The sequence below is a fragment of the Mirounga leonina genome, unplaced genomic scaffold, assembly GCF_011800145.1.
Source record: "Mirounga leonina isolate KUSES-001 unplaced genomic scaffold, KU_Mleo_1.0 Mir_200, whole genome shotgun sequence".
Classification (NCBI taxonomy): domain Eukaryota; kingdom Metazoa; phylum Chordata; class Mammalia; order Carnivora; family Phocidae; genus Mirounga; species Mirounga leonina.
Genome location: NW_023270503.1, coordinates 19763843 through 19779798, shown reverse-complemented (window position 1 = coordinate 19779798; position 15956 = coordinate 19763843). Strand labels below are relative to the sequence as shown.

Here is a 15956-nt window from a genome sequence, read left to right as displayed (position 1 = left end):
ATACTCATCACCAGGCTAACCCATCCTCCCACCCCCCCTCCCCTCTAGAACCCTTAGTTTGTTTTTCAGAGACCATCATCTCTCATGGTTCGTCTCCCCCTCCAATTCCCCCCCTTCATTCTTCCCCTCCTGCTATCTTCTTCTTTTTTTTTTTTTTTCATTACAAAGATTTTTAACTTAACATTTAAAAAGAAGAAAAATCAAATAAACTGTTCAGATTAGGAATGTTAGGGTTCAGTGCTGTGAATTTTCAGGTGTGGAGCCAGGGCTAGAACACAGCTGTTTTGATTCCCAAACTTTCCCTCTTCCCATTTTACCTGGAGATTTTCTGGGACAAAAATTGAATAGGCTTCCTCACTACACAGCCAGGAGAGGAGTGAAATAATCATTTGATTATTTTAAATAGCCTTGAATACTCCAGTCTTTTTCCTAGGAGTGTGTTCTGCTTCCTCAAAGTCCTGTACCCTGCCAACTGCCTACATCATTGAATGATTTTGTGGCATCTCTATTAGAAGATCCTGGTAACCAGGCATGTCCATTTCAGCATTTTAAATGACTTTAAAGAAAAGGGGGGATAAAAAGATACTTATCTGTAGAGACTATGTATTGTGATCCAGGCTTTTTACGTATACTCTCTGTGTAGTAGCTCTTATTTATGCTTATAGGACACACACACACACACATACACACAGAATAAAAATCACTCACAATCTCACCACTATTCAAAATGCTTATAAAATATGAAGTGTGAAGTAAAAATCTCTACTTCTTCAATCCCACCCAACCCCCATTTTATTGAGATTCTTCAAGACTTTTTCCAGTGCCTTTCAGATAGAGCATCCCCTACTAATTCCTGTCTCTGTTCCCGTATATTCTCACCTATAACAAAATGGGAGAAAATTATACTTACTCATCAGCAGCTTGCTTTCTTTTCTTTTTTTTTTTTCTTCCACTTAATTATATATCATTCATGGCCACACAAATTTAACCTTTAATACAGCCCTGGAGAGAAATTGTGATTCTCTTCAATTACCCACACAAGGACATTGAAGATCAGAAATTTCAAAAATTTTGCCCAAGGCCACAGAGTAATAGCAGGTCAAGGTTCAGACCCAACTCTGCCTTATTCCACAGTCTGCAGTCTTTTCTGTGAAGCAGGGAGTCTCCCTCAGAGCAGAGAGAACAAACTCGCCCACTACCTTCATTGTTTTATGCACAGTCTGCTGATTAACATCAGATGTACTAAGTCTGTGTCGTGTTTGGATCTGCTCCACCAAACTTGGGTCTCCCTAAATTCCACCTGTTCCTGAGCCCACTCCAAAAGCAAAAGCTATGAACATTTCGAGAGGCATGGCCGGCAGAGGCAGCTGCAGGACTAGTCAGGACTGGTATCATCTCCAAGGCTGACGGCAACCGCAGTGATGCTGGGGAGATGCCTGTGGCTCCTGAGCCAGTTCTCTCTGCTCTGTTGCTGGCATCAGGGTGATTCCAGACCTGGTCATGTGCATCCAAGTTTTGTTCACTTAGTGCTAGGTTAACACGGTGCCATTAACATCTGAACCGCACCATATGCTTTGCTTTTTATGTAGACTTCTGCATGCTAGGGTTGGGCTTTTCGAATTAACTCTGTCATTATCCTAAAGGCAATGAGATACACTCTAGTCTCAGGCATGTAACATAATTAGCATGCAAGCCCAGTTTTTAGTGACTAGCCCTCTGCTCGGCACACAGAGGCTGCTCCACCCTTTTTGGCTGATAGACTGAACAAATATATTATGGGGCGGTAACGCTGGATCCTACCGTAGATTTTGGCTGCTAACAGGGCCTAAGGTCAGAACTATAAGGCATTCCACTCAGAATTACTTGACTGAGACTTCTGTAGCATACAGGAAAAATAATCAACTTGGGAAAAGAAAACCGGGGTCCTTGTCTTAAATCTATTTGTGGCTGTAGGACTAAAGATGAGTGACTCAATCCATGTCTCCTGACTTTTCACTTCATAAAAAAGAGAGGAGATACTAATGTAATAGCTCTATTTCAGAGTCCTCGTGTGCAATAAATGAAAATATATGTCAACTTGGTTTCCTAACTAACCACATAAAATAAAACAAATCAATGTCGGGTATATAGAATTTTTCATCTAATGGTTTGAAACTACACAAAAGATCAGGCACAGTCTTTGTTGTTAAGATACTTAAAAAAATAATTATGGCAGCAGGGTAAACGTGAAATCATTGGAAACATAGAATTTCACTAATGTCCCAGCAGCCAGGTGACCTTGGAGGAGCACTTGGCTTATCGAGGAAGTCTTCTGAAGCAGATGGAATTGAACATAGTGCTGTTCACATAGCTGAAAAGGTAACTAATTTCTGAAAGCTTTTTCCAGTTTTTGCAAATGCCAAAATTAATTTCTCTTGACTAAGGCTATTTTGGACTCTGAAAACCATGTGGACTCTGTTTCCGAAATCCTTCCCTACACTGGTTCTTTAAGTAAAGCCAACCTGCCCATGCGTCACAGGACAGATGGAAAAGTAAGTCAGTCGTTAGCTATAGCCCGTCCCACACCATCTCTTTCTCTGTGCCTTGCTCTCTGTTTCTGGTTCACTACTCTGGTATCTTTGGGTTTCAGATAACGGTTTCTGACTTCTCCATTGTCTTGAGACTTTCTTCTCTGCCTTGATTCTCTGCAAGAGGGGAAAAAAAAAAGTCATAGAAGAAAAGCCAGCTTCACTCCCTGACTCTCACACTGACTCTTGGGCTCCCCATTGTAAGAGGGAGAGCAGAGACATTTCTGATTTTTGCAGGGTGCATAGAGATGGGGACTGGACGTGTACAAGTTCAATAGCTGTGTTCTTATTTACCATCTCTAAAGATTCCTGTTTTATATCTCCATTTGTTCTTTTCTTTAACTGCTAAGTTCCTAGGGGAATAATTGAGAATTTACTTGTTTATGTATACTAGGTGATCTGAGGTATTTTACATGTAAACATACATATAGTAAGACTGGAAAAAATATTTTTAAAGAAAAAATAAAAACCCAAGTGATCAAAATGGGGGAGGGGGCAGGAAAAGGAAGAGTTACAACAGTTGAATCCATCATTTATGTCTACGTTTCCTGGCTCCTAAAGGAAAGACACTTGATGTGTCATGAAGTTCTCATTCTTTTCCTAGTAGGAAAGAGGTAAGTTCATAAATTAAAAACATGTTATATCTTGGTTTGGGTTCTAAGGGAAAAAATATTTCCTAGTAGATTCACATAGAGGATTTTGAATAAAAATAATGGATAATATTTTCAATAGTTGTATTTCTCCTTTCCCTCAAAATAAAAATGTTCCTGCATTGACTATTTCTAATGTTGAAACTTTGTAAAATTTGAGAAAATGTATTGCATCTTGTTCTGTACAAGTAATTCTACCCATACCAGAAAGAGGGCATTTACCATAAAGCTAATGATGCCTAAGCTTCAGAGCACCTCACAGACCTGGGCCCTTTCAAAGATCCTGCACCTAACCTGTATTTGTAATTTATTCTGTTTTTCTTAAAGAGGGTCCCCTTAATTGTTTGTCATTGCCCCCCAGGCCTGTATCTCCTCCAAATCTCATGTAATGTAGGTGGTCTCTTTAAAGTAGTTGTAGAATTTGAGGAATGACTAACAGACAAATTTTATGGATGAACCTTCTGAAATATCAATTGTCAACTCTAGGCTGTTAATATTATCTTTATGGCAGTCAAAAATAGCTGAACTCTCATACCAGTATCCAAAGGAAAGCAATTCATTATTGTTGATGGAAAGTATCCAGAAACCCTAGATAATTTGGTTTTATTCAGTGGCTCTTTATTAAAAGCTCACAGTAGATCTGTCACTTTGTTAAATGCAGCCAGTACTAAAATTAAAGGCATGATTCCTACTTTTGAAGAACTGGTTTAATAGGAAATAAATATGCATTACAATATAACATCATGAGTACTAGAATTACTATATATATATAGGGAGTAGTGAGAGAATTAAAAAATATGCAAACTATGCTTAACTTTGCTGGAAGTGTTAGAAAGGGACTCACCCAGTAATAGAATTAACAAATGTAACATTTTGCTATGAAAATTGGTAATTACCTCAAATTTCTAGTCATTTTTGCTATATTTTTAAAATACTCGATAGTGATCCTTAAAGATAGTAAAAAGGAATTAGGCAATCAAAGAAGAGTAGAAGAGAATTTAGATATATGTGAATCATTTGGAAAGATAAAGGAATCTGAGGCATTTGGGCTTTGACTGGCCAGGTGAAAGGGAGCTAAGGTGAAGATGGTGGGAAGATGGTGGAGCTAACTGGGCCAGGTCTGAGGATCCTGAGTAGTCCTGCAGTGCTGTGTACAGACATCTGATTTACAGAGCAGAGAACATTTTTGGACTAAGTATTTCCAAGTAAACAAGGATCTTGCCAAGGTTTTTCTATGTAAACTGTCAACTTACGCTGCATCTCCAGAGCCATGACTATGTAGGGAATCAATACATCTATTCAGTCTTTTCGTGTCACTTGGCCTGTTTCATTGCCAGTAAATCTGGAGCTCAGATATATTCTTTGATACTCACCAACTTTCATCTTATGGTGGGCTTTCTACAGAGTTCTTTTTTTTTTTTTTTTTAAAGATTATTTATTTATTTATTTGAGACAGAGAGAATGAGAGAGAGAGAGCACATGGGAGGGGGGAGGGTCAGAGGGAGAAGCAGGCTCCCTGCCGAGCAGGGAGCCCGATGCGGGACTCGATCCAGGGACTCCAGGACCATGACCTGAGCTGAAAGCAGTCGCTTAACCAACTGAGCCACCCAGGCGCCCCTACAGAGTTCTTCAGTGTTGATGTTTCCACTGCTAAGAGAAGGAGCCCAGTATTGCCAGGGACACCAGGGAAGCCTGAAAAGAAATACCCTCTTCCTTTGTTTCAGTAGATGCAATGTCTGTTGGAATACCTTCTTATGTCCAGAGTGCTAGTCCCTTGAGGTGAAGCTCAGAAATATCTCTTCTGTTGTTACTATGTACTGGTTGCCCCAGAATGGTTGAAGCTCTGCCTTTATACCCCCCATGCATAGACCTGGTGTTATAACTAAAATCTGCGCACCAAAGCATTGTCACTGTTCATTTCTTCTGCACCCACCAGATCATAAGCATGTAAGAGCTACCCATCACATGTTGTAGCTAACCTTGATCCAATTCTTGTTCTTCTCACTGCTGTTAGTGGAGATAATTATCTTACCACCTTAGTTCCCCAAAGAGAAAGATAAGATGACAAGTTTCTTGGAGTTATATTCAGTTAAGAGTGGTTCATTCCAGAGTGTTCTTCAGCATTATATTTCTTTATTTTCATTTATGCCGTCAGTTCTCCCAGGGCACCTAGATGGTTGCAGCAGGAGAGGGTCCAGGGTCTGCGTCCTTCTCTCTCAAATTGTCTTTCTCCACAACCCCACAACTGAGTGCAGGGCCTCGCATGCTGGCCTCAACTCTTCGTAGGCGTGTGGTAATATTTATCTGAGAAGCTTTGTTTACCTTGCTTTGTATATGTATTGTGATTAGAAAAACCTGAGTCATTCAGAAAGACTTGCTGGTAAAACAGATAAGAGTTTGTATCCTTCCTTTTTCTTGATTTCCACATGACATCACCTCGACCCCCACCTCGCAGCAACCGTCAGGCTTTGCATATCAGTAATTTATCTTTCTGAAGGAAAAAAAAAGTGCTACCTCACCACATAGCACAGAGACCCACATATTTATTAGTTTATATCTAAGGCACAGAGGCATAAACCTCAAGAAGTCTGTGGTCTCCTGGGGAAAGTGAAATCTGAATAAATGTTTATAAAATATTGTGATACCATATAGAAATATGGGCTGTAATAAAACAATACTTTGAAGACCTGTGGAAATAATACTTCCTAAAACAAATACGGCAGAACACAACCTTTAACGGATTAGGTTTATCTGTGCTGGACCAATTCAAATAGATTGTTTGGAAAAGCACAGAGCATGGAGTCAGGAAGTTTTTAGTCTTTCAGATTGGATCTGGAAATAATCTCCCCCCTTCTATATTTGCAGGTGCTTCTAAATTGAAATTATTCCACCTCCGCAAAAATGAAAGCCATCACACGTCTTCTTGTCTCAGCAACTTTTGCTGGGAAGTTGCCCAGACCTGAATAATATCAGGTCCTGTATTTTCCTTTATAAGAAAAAAAAAAATTATATGACTCAATAAAAACCTTCCCTGAAGAACAGAATTATCGTATTTCAGTGACAATCTGTTATTGTGCTGTTTTCTAAATGAGTTGATTAAAATTCAAGGGATCCTAAGTTCTACATCTCCCCTCCCCCACATACTGCTCTCCTGTGTTTACCACCCAACTTGTTGAGTTACCTAACCAGAAAAGTTTTTTTTCCTTTGTATGAACCCTTTGAATGGAGAGAATGAAGTGAGACAGTTATAAATGAATCTAAGTGTTAAAACTCTTATCTAATTTTTTTTTTTTTAGCATTCAAAATCAATGTTCAAATTTCCCGCTACATTTCAAAAAAAAAAAAAAACCAGGATACACTACCATGGTTCAATATTTTTATTCTAAAACATATTAAATTTAAATTAAACTCAAAATGGAAGAGGAGGAGATAGAGGCAGAAAAGGAGACGCTCGATTTTCCTCACTTCATAGGTGAGAAGGTTATGACATAAAGTTAGTGATTTTCTAAGTGTCACCAAGCACCTGCTGGAGTTATATCCATTTGAACCAACTTCTGTTCCCAAGCCTATTCTCTTTAAGAATCACCAAGGTGGCAGTTACTATATCTAGATATTATTCTAAGCACTTGACAAATGTCATAATCCTATGAAGTGGTACAGTCATTATCCCCATTTTGCAGATGGGGAGACAGGAACAGAGCATCTCTAGATAGCAGAGCTGGGATTCAGACCTGTGTCATCTGAACGTAGCTGCCAGGCTCTTACCCTCTGTGCTATACTGTCTTCCCATTGTGCTGGAGGTTTTTAATCATACCTATGTTCTCGAATCATATGGAATATTTTAAAAACCTCTGGCCTCAATTCGGATCCATGAAGTGAGAATCTACGGGGGTTAGACCAGAGGACAGGTATATTTTCAAAGCCCCCAGTTGATTCCATACCAGGAAGTTTCAGGAGAGCACAGTGGACAAGAGCAAGAACTGTATAATCTGATGATCTGGGTTCAATTTTTAATCTTTTCACCCAGTAGAATTGTAATGATGAGGAAGTTACTTTGCTTGCTGTGTCTTGGTTTTCTCATCTATCAATTGGGTATAGTAATATATCATACCTACTTGATGGGTTTGCTGTGGGGTTAATATTTAACAATTACATCACATTTACTGGCATGTGATAAACATTTAGTAGATATTAACTAAGAAGAGCTTCTTGTATCCTTTCATGGGGAAATGAATAGATCTGGAGAGGGTTTGGGCTCCAGTCATTTGATGGGATATGGTAGGATAATGCAGGTTGATGATCTGGATTCTGCTTATTCTCTATTTTACAGTATTTTGTTTCATGGTTTTTAGGATGTCCAAAGTCATTCCTGGAGTGATTTAGGAAGTCCATGAATGTTGATTCATAACTCTGACTCACATGTTATAATTACTATTTTTATTTTATATATCTTTTATTAAATGTCTATAATTAAAATTTGAGTATAATTTATATGCATCAAATACTGGTTAAGCAGTGGACACATGTTATTCAGTTAAATATTTGTGTTGTCTCTATGAATTAGTTACATGTTTTTCAAATTTTGCGAGGTAGGAAATTGAGACACAAAAGCTAATATGTTTTACAATATCAGGTCCTGTTTTTTCCCCCCAACTTGTTCTGTTCTCAACCACCATAACACATTTCAGGTTTTTCTTCCAACAGTATCTTAGTTCTGTAACTGATGTCTCGATTAGTCAACAATTGCCATGTAATGCTGCCTAACAAAAAATAGCACAAAACAAGACTCAGTGTCCTATAAAAAGCATTGTTTTGTTTTTATTTTCTCATTCATGCAGCTGCAGCTTGGCACTGGTTGGACTTGCCTTTTTGGCTCTAAGCCTAGGGCAGGTTCATGTGAGCTTCATGCATCTCTCATTCTTCTGGGACTCTGGGTCACTTAGGACATGTTCTTCTGTGATCACAGCAGAAATGAAAGAGGGGCAAGCACAAAACCACTGCTTATAAGGCTTGGATCCAAGTTGGCCCACTGTCACTTCCACTCACACCATATTGATCAAGTACTGATGAGGAGGGATGCATTCTCTGCCTCTCGTAGGAGGAACTGCAAAGACAAATCGAAAAGAGCAGAGATGCAGGGAGTGGTAAAGAATCACAATCAATGATCAGTAATCCCCTTCAGTTAGTAAGTGGCATATCTAATAGTTGAAACTGAAATCTCTCTTAACACAGAATTGAGTATCTTTTGTGAAATCTTTTATTGAGAAATTAGGACTGATAATTTTGAAAGGCTGAGGAAAATGACCAAATGAATCCTCCTGGGCTCTTTTCCATTCCTTTTATCAGCTAAAGTTAGGATTAATAATTTTATTAGTTTTAGTTAATTTATAGGATCCCCAAAATTTGAATGTTTACCAATTGGTAATTCATAGGATTACCTATCTATATAAGGTCAGAGGTATACATGTTAGAAGCAAGCATACATGCACATACAATTACTTTGAAGATTATAGTAATGGTAGGCTATTTCTCCTTCTCTCTCTCTCTCTCTCTCGGCTCTTTTCAGTTGATTGCATGAGAGAGTTACACTAGTTCAAGTTAAAAGCAAACCCCAAATGGTTACATTATACCAGCTGTGAGTTTTTTAAACTTATGACAAGGGACAGAAGGGAAATTCTTCTCATTACAAGGAAATCCTCACTTAAGCTTCAGTGAGCCAGAGCACTTAAAACTCATGAACCTTCAGCTGGTCGTCATCCTTAGCCAGTCCAGTCTCTACAAGGAACTGGCATATGTTCTTGCACTGGTCACCTATAGCTGAATTACTTCTCCACATTCTGTGCTCAATTACAGTACCATTGCAGGCAGATTTCTTAAATGCCTTTGCTAGTTTCTTTTTATCGTAATCATCAAGGATCCTTTGGACAGTAGTAAGGGTCTTCCTGCCATTTCTCTGTTGAATTCTTATGTGGATATAATTCTCAGTGCCAGCAGGAAGCAGATATCATCCTTACTTGAATCAGCAAAGGGGTCGAAAGAGTGGAGGTTCTGGATAATGGACATAAGGACAGAGGATAGGATTTCTTTTCCTCCATGGAAAAGAGGGAAGGCGGCTGCAGGAGAAGGCAGGGGGGGCTAGGGAAGGGGTGTAGGGGGGTGGGGCCGGAGCCTCAGGAAGGGAAGGAGCTCAAGGGGGAGGCTGTTGCATCCTCCGTGGTTGGCGGCTGTGCAATGACTGGGGCCTTGCCTTCTCTTTTAAACTTTATACCCACTAATACTATAAGCTCTACTTGCATTTTGGAAATCAAGTTTGCATTTTTCAGTGCATCGATGGAGGTAGTTCTAGCTTGCTTTCTATAGTATGTCAATGGAGATACAGCTCTTCATTTTTGTATATATCCCAGTGCATTCGTTAATGTGATGGAAACTTTTTATAGGAGGAAAGCAAACAGGTTAGCTCTAAATAAGTGGCCAAAAATTTTGATTTTTTTTAAAAGAAAATTATGCAAAAGGTGTCATATATATATGCATATATATATGTATATACACACACATATATATAAAGAGAAAGAGACGGGAGGGAGGGAGTGGGCACTCTCCTTTTTTAGGTTAGGTTGGGATATGAATTTGGGAAACATTGCACCTTAACACCTGAATTTATTGTTTCCATTTAACCAAGAAATAGTTCTTTGATAAGTTGCTTTACCCCTGATTTTGCATGTGTGTCATTCTTAAAATTTGAGGGTATAGGAGCAGAAGAAAGGAGATTTTCTAATATAGTTAGTTCCTCAAAAACAAAAAAATCTCAGCATGAATGTTTCCATTTCCTAGGAAATTTTTTTCAGTTTCTCTTAAAGCCAGGATATATTAACTATATTGAACCAACAAAGGGCTGCTCCCTGATATGAAATTCATTTTCCATAGTCATTCTGTCTCTTCAAATATAGCTTGTTATATATATAAATGTTGGATTAAAAACCAAACCTATCTGAAGCTCTGTAGGTTTCCAATCAGTAACAGAGAAGAGCAAGAATGGTGTTTTTAGATTCCACAAAAGAATCAATCATTTCAGTAATAAACGTCAAAGTCTCTTATCTTTAATTCCTGTAAGAGAAGACACATTTGAGGCTTGAGTTTACAGATAATCTGATAGAGTGTGTTTTTATGTGTGGCTGACTCGTTTAGTCCTTATTAGAAACTCACAGCTTTATTCTAAAGGATCAGTTATAAAGAAGCTGCTTTAATAGAGAAAAGGCACGGTTGACCCATAAATGACTTGGACAAAACTTTCATGTTGGCATTGTTCCTTTTTTCTTTTTCTTTTTTTTTTTTTAGATGGAAAAACGGGGCCCCAGTTGGTTAAGCATCTGCCTTCAGCTCAGGTCATGATCCGAGGGTCCTGGGATTAAGCCCTGCATCGGGCTCCCTGCTCAGTGGGAAGCCTGCTTCTTTTCCCTCTGCCTGCCACTCCCCCTGCTTGTGCTGTCTCTCTCTGTGTCAAATAAATAAATAAAATCTTTAAAAAAAAATGGAAAAACAGATGCATCATTCTAATTTGAGGTTATGGACACCCACATTGGCTCCTGCTTGATCCCTGGAATGGATTATTTTCTTTTTTTTTTTTTAAAGACTTTATTTATTTATTTGAGAGAGAGGGAATGAGAGACAGAGAGCATGAGAGGGAGGAGGATCAGAGGGAGAAGCAGACTCCCCACCGAGCAGGGAGCCCGATGTGGGACTCGATCCCGGGACTCCAGGATCATGACCTGAGCTGAAGGCAGTCGCTTAACCAACTGAGCCACCCAGGCGCCCTGGAATGGATTATTTTCTGACCTCATAAAACAATGTGTCTGATAGTCCTACAATAATAGAGCTGGGAACACCATGTGTAAAATTAAATTGAAGGGTGGTTGAGACAGCTCTCATTTCCATTTTGGAGATGCTTCCATGAAAAGGAAAAGAAATTCTGAGGACATACACTGTAACTTTGCAAGACATCTGACAAAAGAAAAAGAAATTCTGAGGACATACACTGTAACTTTGCAAGACATCTGACATCTGTTTGACTTTGTATTCTTAGACATGCACCTCTTCAACCACTCAGTACCATGAAACAGCCACTACATAACCATGGTCACACTAATAATGAAACTGCAAGTATTTTTAGACTTTTTATTATGGAAAATTTAAAACATATGTGAAAGTGCAGGGACTAGTACACTGAACCTTATGTACCCATCACTCATGGTCAATCTTGTTTCATGTTCACTGCCATCTACCTCTGACACAGGATATTTTAAGAAAATCCCAGATAATCATATCATTTCATCCATAAATATGTCTGTAGGTATTTCTCAAAGTTAAGGACTCCTGTTACCATAATACTTATTGTGGTTAACATAATCATCATAATTACTTAATGTCATAAAATACCCAGCCGGCATTCATGTGCACATTCATGCTTATGCGTGGAGGAAAGCCATCCCTACCCCACCTCCCCCCCACACACATTTGTACATGCATATCCCTCTTGTTTGAAACATGATTCAGAAAGGCTCATTAATTGTGATTGGTTGAGATGTCTCCTGAGTATCTTTTAATTTATAATTTCTTTCTCCATGTTTGTTCTTTTCTTTACAATTAATTTGTTGACAAATTTAAGTTTGTCCTATAATTTCCCACAATCTGGATAGTGCCAATGGCATCCCCGTGGTATCTACTCATGTTTTTGTTTGTTCCCTACATTTCCTGTAAATTGGTAGTTAGATCTGGAAGCTTGATCAGATTTTTGCTTTCTTTGTTTTATAAGAACACTTCTTTCAGGAGGGACATGTCTGGCTCTTGGTTAGCCACCATTGGTGATCATTGCCTGGCTCTAGGTTTTCATGAGGGGCTGAAAAATGGTGCTTATCCAATACAGTTATACCTTCCTCATCATTAGTTGAAATGGTCCTCTAAGAACAGTCCCCCCATTCAGTGGTTTGGATAACTGAGTTGTATTTTGTATAGGAAATTAAGGTAAATGTTTTATTTTTTAATTTACTGGTTTTTAAAATAAGTTGCTTTCCTTGTATACGCTAAAGATCTATCAATACATCATCATCATCATCATCATCATCATCATCATCATCATCTCAAGGATTTAAATACAGTTTATATGTTTAAATCCACCAGTTATTATTGATCTCAGTGATCAAATATCTCAACTTAGACCAATGGGAGCTTCTGGTTAACTCTGAATCCTTTTAACTCCACCAAAATAGTGTTAGGAATGTTCCCTGTTTGTTATCTGTATGATAAGGTGTTCCACATTCATCTTCTACATTTTCTGTGTTAGACGTCATATTTTTTTTATTATTATGTTAATCCCCATACGTTACATCATTAGTTTTAGATGAAGTGTTCCATGATTCATTGTTTGTGCATAACACCCAGTGCTCCATGCAGAATGTGCCCTCCTCAATACCCACCACCAGGCTAACCCATCCTCCCACCCCCATCCCCTCTAGCACCCTCAGTTTGTTTTTCAGAGTCCATTGTCTCTCATGGTTCGTGTTAGACGTCATATTACATGTCTACAAGGTGCCTTGGTTCCTTTTAGTGGTAGATGATAGTTGGAGACAAAATCTGGGTACTGTGATTGTTTATTGCCGCTGGGTCAGTCATCGTTTAGAAGACTTTTTGGTGGGCAGAGCTGGGATATATGTAGTTTTATTTCAAGAAATGCTTTATGAATTTATATTGATGTACTTCAAATTCTGGATTTCAGAGTTGTCACTTGACCTATCTTCTGTCATTAGTTCCTTTTCTCTATGTTGAAAGTGAATTCTTTAAGGGCCCAAAAGAATCAACCATTTCCTTTATCCCACTTTTGTCACAGAATAATATTAATGCCACTGACAACAATATGACTGGCAAGTTTTAATATTTTCCACACTTGTTTTTGTCCTTAGGACGTATACCACTCAGGATATTCCTCATTAGGGATCTATAGTCAATTTACAGTGTTTCACAGCCACTTGGAAGTTGTTCCTCCCTTACTGTTACCACATCGGCCTGATGCACAGTTAGCTCATTTGTTTCATTTTTCTTCTGCTTTTTGGGACTTTTCAAAAGTTATTTCTGTTTTAAAATTATGTGAAATATACCAGGTTCCAAGAAGGCCAATATAACAACATACATATTGAGAGGTTTAGTCTCCATAACTGTCCTAGTTACCGTATTGCCTCCTTCCCTTTATAGGTAAAACATTTGTTTTAACATTATCTTGTATTTTGCTATTTAGTGTTGTTATATGCAAACATCTATCTACCATTTCTCTCTTTACACACACACACACACGTGCGCACGTATCAGAAATGGCAGAATATTATATGCACTTACCTCTGTCTCACTTTTTCACGTAACCTTAAATGCTGAGTACCATTCCATTTTAATATACACAGAGATACCTCATTCCATTTTTCCAGCTGCATTTTTCTCATAGCTACATTGCATGGATATTTCATAGTTTATTCAGTGGGCCCCCTTTTGGTGGGCAATTGGGCTGCTTTCAATATTTTGTTATTACAATTACTGGTTCAGTAAATAGCCTTTCCTTAATTTTGCTCATGTAATTTTTGTATATATTGCCAATTCCCCTCCATAAGAGTAGTAACATTTTGCATTCCCACTAGCAGTATCTGAGATTTTTTTCCTTACAGCTTTGCCAACAAAGTCAATTGTCAATCTTTTGATTTTTTGCCAATTTGATGAGAAATGCTAACTCAGTGAGGTGTTAATTTGCATCTGTCTTATTATAAGTGAGGTTTAGCATCCTTAATATGTTTAAGTTCCATTTGCATTTTTTTCCTGTGAAGGAATTTTTTCCCTTTCATATTTCTAGCACATTTCCTCTAAGTTAGCTGACATTTTTCCTCTCTATTTTTAAAAAAAGCCTTTAAAACATGATAAATATTAACTCTATTTATAATTTAAACTACAAATATTTTCTGCATATTGTCATTTTATTTACTTTGCCTCTGATGTTTCTGCCATGCAATTTATTATTTACTTTTATACAATTAAATGTCAATAGCTGTTTTCTTTTGGCTTCTCAGTTTTGAGTCATAGGGAAGTTTTATTAGTCCATGGTTATGGAGAAATTTGTCCATGTATGAGACTGGATTTTATGAATAATTGACCACTTATTTTACATCCATAAACTTTAATGTGAAGAACATAATGAGAATATTATGTCTAGATCTCATTCCTGGCTATGCAACCAATTAGTTCTGTGAGTATGAATATACTTACTACTAAAAGAAATGGAGACTTCAATAGCTTGTTCAAAATTGGGCTAACTATTAACTACCACCAGGGATTATTATCAGGATTAATAGGGAATATAAAATTCCATACATGACTTCCTTGTCATAGCAGGTTCTTCAAATTATCTGTTGATTCTGAATTTCTTTTATGTATGAATTTATGATACAAGAGAAATTATTTGGGATTGGCTCTTCCAAAGGTAAAATCATTTCTTGGCTCAAAATCTGTTACCACATTAATAATCATAGCTTATTCATTTATATCAATTAAATTTCCATTTTTCAGTTCCTTAGTAACAAAGAAGACTGTCATTTTTGGAAGGAATGAATGAGTTTCAAGTAAAGATTAAAGCAATCATTTTGTTTCAGTATCTCAGAACCATGCTCACATTCTCAAGTTTATTTTATAATGTTCTTTACAACTCAGCAATGTTCCTTCGTGCCTAACTCCTCATCAGTTTCTTCTCATGTGCCTTATGTACCACGCATTCAGGAATCCTTGATGTCCTTGGAAATCTTTCTCATCTTTAGACATTCATTTACTCCAAATCTTTCTTGAGTGCTCTTATGTACCAGGAACTCTTCTAAATCCTGGAGTTCACCACTGCTGCCAACATACTTGATTCTTGATGCTCCTTTGTTGAAATGTGCAACGTTCTCCCTCCCTTGTAGAACACTACTCAGTAATTTATAGAAAGCATCTGGCTGTTACCTCTATTCCATCTACAATGTCTACAGTGTTCCATTGAATAAAGCCCTTTTTTAACTCAGGAGTTTTTTATATTACCTTTTTATTGAAGTATAATGTAGTGCAGAAAAGTACATAAATCAAAATTATTGAGCCAAATGAACCTTATAGAGTTAACAAGTCTGTGTAACCAACCCGTGATCAAGTCATAAGCCATTACTAACACCTGATAATCTCCCTTCATGCACATTCCAGGTGAACACTCATTCCAAAGGTGGCCACTAACCTGAATTAAAACACCATTGATTGTTTTTGCCTCCCCCCCTTTTTTCTGAAATTTATATGAATGGAATCTTACAACATGTGCTCTTTTGTTCTTGGATTATTTTCCAGGAACGTACAATGGGTTAATACTTCTAGTTTTTGACTCATATATATTGCTGTATGAACATTCTTGTACATTCCTTTTGTTGAATATATGAATGCACTTTTGTTGGGTATTTATCTAAGAGTGGAACCGGTGAGTTATTGTGTGTGTGTTTGTATGTGGATATTCATTTTTAGAGGATAATACCAAGCAGTTTTCTAGAGTAGTTATACAAATTTATAATCTGTATACAATAGCAGTATTATAGTTGTAGCCATATCCTAGTTATTTCATATCCTTGTCAGCACTTGGTTGTTTGTTTTTTCCTTTTCTTTCTTTCTTTCTTTCTTTCTTTCTTTCTTTCTTTCTTTCTTT

General features: G+C 37.7%; 1 pseudogene; it reads right to left on the bottom strand.

Annotated features, from left to right (window-relative positions):
* Positions 1 to 8942: 8942 nt before the first annotated feature.
* Positions 8943 to 9280, bottom strand: LOC118025040 (annotated as a pseudogene).
* Positions 9281 to 15956: the final 6676 nt, after the last annotated feature.